Source organism: Austrofundulus limnaeus, unplaced genomic scaffold (genome assembly GCF_001266775.1).
Source record: "Austrofundulus limnaeus strain Quisiro unplaced genomic scaffold, Austrofundulus_limnaeus-1.0 Scaffold242, whole genome shotgun sequence".
Lineage (NCBI taxonomy): Eukaryota > Metazoa > Chordata > Actinopteri > Cyprinodontiformes > Rivulidae > Austrofundulus > Austrofundulus limnaeus.
The window spans coordinates 72,710-77,041 of NW_013952644.1; the positions used below are offsets into that span (position 1 = coordinate 72,710).

Sequence of the window (4,332 nt, forward strand, 5' to 3'; positions counted from 1 at the left end):
GAAGGAAGGCGCTGCTTAGAGGTCTTTCCCACCTCCTGGCCTCAGGGAGCTAAGARGAAGCATCTGTTTGTTGTGAACAGAGACGCCGGGAACCCCTGGGTCTTCCTTAATCTCTCTCCATTGATTTCTCATGGTTTTCCCATTTATCTCTCCCTCACAGTTAAGGAAATGAGATTATTACCAATTCACACAAGCAATGACTTCAAAATAAGCCTGCTCTAGGAAAACACAAAAGAAAAAGTCGGTTACGTTGGGGATGGCTTTTCAAGAGGGGCTTTGGGGGACAATATTACTAAAAGGATCCACTAAAATAAAGTGACATAATGGGCTWCTAAAGGTTTGGATCATGAACCACTTTAGAGCACTTAAAGTTTCACGCTGGTTAAGTCAAATATTGGCTTTTCTAGTGATTTAAATTTGGGGGACATTTATTTTCTGTGTAGAGATTTAACCTCATCGTTTTTCTGTAAATGACAAGCCCAGCCAAGCTCGCCGACAATAAACTAAGTTTAAAAGTGAGGCGACAGAAGAATAGACTCAGGTAGAAGGAAGGCATGACAAAACAGGAGTGCGGAGGTCTGCATCAGGAAAGGTACCGAAAAGCAATAGTTTACACCGAGTATGTGTTCTCTATAGGTGCCACAGCTGCAAAGAATGAGTTGTTTCTCTTATTTTACTTTAAAAAGAAGATATGAGGACCAACATGCAGGCTAGCAGGAGGAAGGATGAATTAATAAAATTAAAAGTTCAACATGTTGGAATCCCAGCAGAACAAAACTTAAACAAGGATTAACAGAACATCTGACAACTGGCACAGGGAAAATAAAAAAAGGAAATATATATTATTTAAAGGGCAGATAGCGATTGGGAACAGGTGTGTTGATTGCTAACCAGAGCATGGTGGTGTGCAATGAGCTGGAACCAGGAACTAGAAGGAAAATGAATGTYGGTTAAAAACCGAGAGCAAAATCAAACCATCAAAACCCAACAACAAACAGGAACAATATCAAGGGAAAACCCTCAAAACCACAATAAACTATGGAATCATCATCATGTATATTTCCATTTTCGACTGCTGAGTCATAGTCAAGTTGCAGAAGCAACAAGTTCAGGAGAGAAACCCAGACATCTTTATCCCCAGCAAAACACTCCTGCTCCTCCTGAGGGATCCCAAGGTGGTCCCAGACCAGGTGGACTGGCTGCCGCAGATATGACAGCRTCTGCAGCACAAAGCAGGAGGAAATGAGGGAAGAACATTTCTAGCGGCAGAGCGGGTTGGAAGATTGTTATTTGATGTTGTTTATTGCTTTTAACATCCTACAGGCTCTGCATATTAAATAAATTTGAAACTGAGTCTTTYGAAAAAATCTGTAAAACTTGAAAAAATCTCTGTGATTGCCCTATACTCCTGCAAAATGAGGGAAAACCTGTGTAAATTATGGACAATCTGCACAACTTGACATGTAGGCTTGCGTATGCAAGCACACACTGTATACACACGCACCATCTAGTCCATTAAGTCAACACCACACTGCAAAAAAAAGTTTTTAAAGTAAATGTTACATTGTGGAAAAACAGTGTGACATGTATACTATAAGTACATGAAGCCAGTGCAGCAACATTATTCATGTACATACTTTCAWGGAGTTATACTCTGTAATAGTGTTTGGTTTCTGTTTGTGCTCTTTGGCAAGTGGCACTTGGTACATGGTGCTGAGAACACAGACCGACTTCTTGTTAGGAGTGAGTGTGATACTGCCTGATTTATTAACCTGTGTGGAGGTAAGAGTTGAACCAGTCTAGGACAGTTCCTGATATCCCTATATTTCTCAGGTTATGAAGTAGGATGGTGTGATCCACAGTGTCAAACGCTGAGGATAGGTCCAATAAAAGCAGAACAGAGTACATTCCTCTGTCAGCAGACATTTGCAGATCATTTGTTACATGAAGTAGAACAGTTTCTGTAGAGTGTGATCTATGGAAGCCAGACTGGTGCACACATCTATAGTGCTATAGATGTGAAGAAGTTATCCATGGTGACAATACTTCCTTTGCACAGAAGCAGCTCCATGAGCTTCATGACGACATTCTCAGACATCCTTTCTCCCTTAGGATAATGGACGTCCTTTCCTAAATGTTGAATATAAGTCTCCAAGTCTGCAGCAATCCAGAACTTTATTCCAAATTTATCTTGCTTAGTTGAGATCTACGGTGAAAGGACAGCTGGCCTTGTATGGAAACAGCTGCTCGTCAACAGCCATGTGTTGTCCTCCTGGTACGTAGCTCTGATGGAAGTTGTGTACGAAACGTCGTGTCCAAAACTGCAGCAAATCCGTTGGTCCTCACACGATCAGCATGGGTGTCCTTGTTGTCAAACCACAAACACCGCATGATTTCTTTGCTGCGGTCACAGGACATCGTCTCATTGACTGCAGGCACAGCATCATTTTTAGACCAAGATTTGATCATCACACCACTGGGCAAAGAGTTGCTTATAAACAGAACTACYATGAAGGCCTTCAGCTGTCATTTGTTTCAGGCTTTGTTTGGATGGTGCAGTTTGWAACAATCAGGAGCATCTCCATGTTGAACAAACACAAAGTTGTGGAGTCTGCTGGTTATTTACCACTGCACGAAAGAGAAGAAAGAAAAAAATGTTAGCTACATTTAACTTTTGTTTTACTGCCCTTTGCTTTAATTTTTATGCATGTGACAAAAAGGGAGTAATTCTCCAAAAAAWWTTTTTTTTCTTTGAAAAGCAGTATACACATTGGAAAAAAGGAAACTATAAAATCATAAATATAAATAAATAAATAAGTAAATAAACAAACAAACAAACAAATAAATAAATATGCATGACACAAAAAGACAGAGTAACATTACCATGGCATGCTCTGTAGGTCCTAATCTCTCATGAAATGCAACATTACACTCTTCCAAACTGCCTAATCCTTTTCTTTCATGCTTGGTGCAGGTGTGTTGTTCTCTGATTTCACACTTTTTTTTCCTGGGAGGGCCACACTGCTCTTCATCAGATTTACCACTGAAGTCCTCACCTGTTTAAAGTTCACCTCAGTGTCTGAATCATCTACTTAATCAAGAGTTAGTTCCTCTCCTCCATCGGACTCACAGTCATCCACAGCAGTCAATAATTCCAACACTTGCAAACCAGTATAGGTTATTTTGGGTACCRTTGTGTTTCTGTTAGCTTCGAACAGGATAAAAGGGAAAAAAAATGATCCACTCCCTTCTGTATGTCCATTTTTATTCTATTCTCATAAGAACAAAACTAGAGTTATTCAAATAGTTGTAAATAAGTTCCCATCGTACATGTAAATGTGTTTCCCCAGGTGTAAATATGTGTCCTACCTGTGGAGTATGTGTAAATTATGTACATTTTCTAAAACTGTGGCACAGAATAACTTTTGTGCTCCTGGTCAAAACAAACCAAAATGATTCATACATTTAAAACAAAAGTACAGAAAACTTTGCTAGATGAGTAATGCTTGACTCAAATACTGTACAGATACTTTACAATTTTGTATTGTTGCTCTGAAAAGACTGTCATGTTCTTTGCAAAATGTACACCACAGCTTTGGAGTGTAGTTGGTGTGGGGGTGTCTGGGTTAGGAGCAAGCAAGTTGTCGACAGCCCACTAACTGAGTTGAATAGATCTAGACTTCACACAAGGATATGCAGATGACTTNAAACCCTGCATGTCATCTTCAGCAATTATGCTTAAATGTTCACTGTGTAAACTGAAATCATATTAAAGTTACCTAAAAACAACAAGAGTTACAGCTGTGTATTTAACCAGTTCATTTAATCTGTTTTAAAGCACTGGCAAGACTTCATTCACAATTTATTTTAGGTCTGTTACTTGGTCACCTGCATTTCTTGTGCTGTCTTTCCCTGTCCTCTGTCTCCCTCCCTTTGGTCGCTTGTCCCTGGAATGCCAACTGTTTCCTCTGTCTTCTCAGCTTCAGCACTTCCTCTGTTGTGTCCTTCTTGCTCACCCCTTTGATCACCTGTTCCACCATCACTTTTATCAACCTGGTACAAAAGCAGCTCAGTTAACGTTTACATATCTCTCCAAAAAGTTAGAAAACATTGTGTAAGAACACTGGGTTGCATCACAAGTTTACTTATGCACCGCTGTATCAAACTGTGCCATCACCTGCTTTCTAGTCAAGCTGGTGTAAATTATTCACATTTTACTTATTTCAGCCATCAGAAACTGCAGCATCCATGAAGCATGGTTTTACTAATGGTAATCACTACCAAAAAATGACTTGGATAAAACAACTGACACGTAAAATGCAGCAGCAGCAG

At 39.8% G+C, this 4,332-nt stretch overlaps 1 long non-coding RNA gene across 2 annotated transcripts in view; it reads right to left on the bottom strand.

The window, feature by feature from the left end:
- Positions 1-431: 431 nt before the first annotated feature.
- Positions 432-4,332, bottom strand: part of LOC106525811 (uncharacterized) — a 37,901-nt gene continuing 34,000 nt past the window's right edge. For both annotated transcript variants that reach the window (XR_001311177.1, XR_001311176.1), the window contains exon 3: positions 432-2,628. This is a non-coding gene — a long non-coding RNA (uncharacterized LOC106525811). The remainder of the gene's footprint in view (positions 2,629-4,332) is intronic.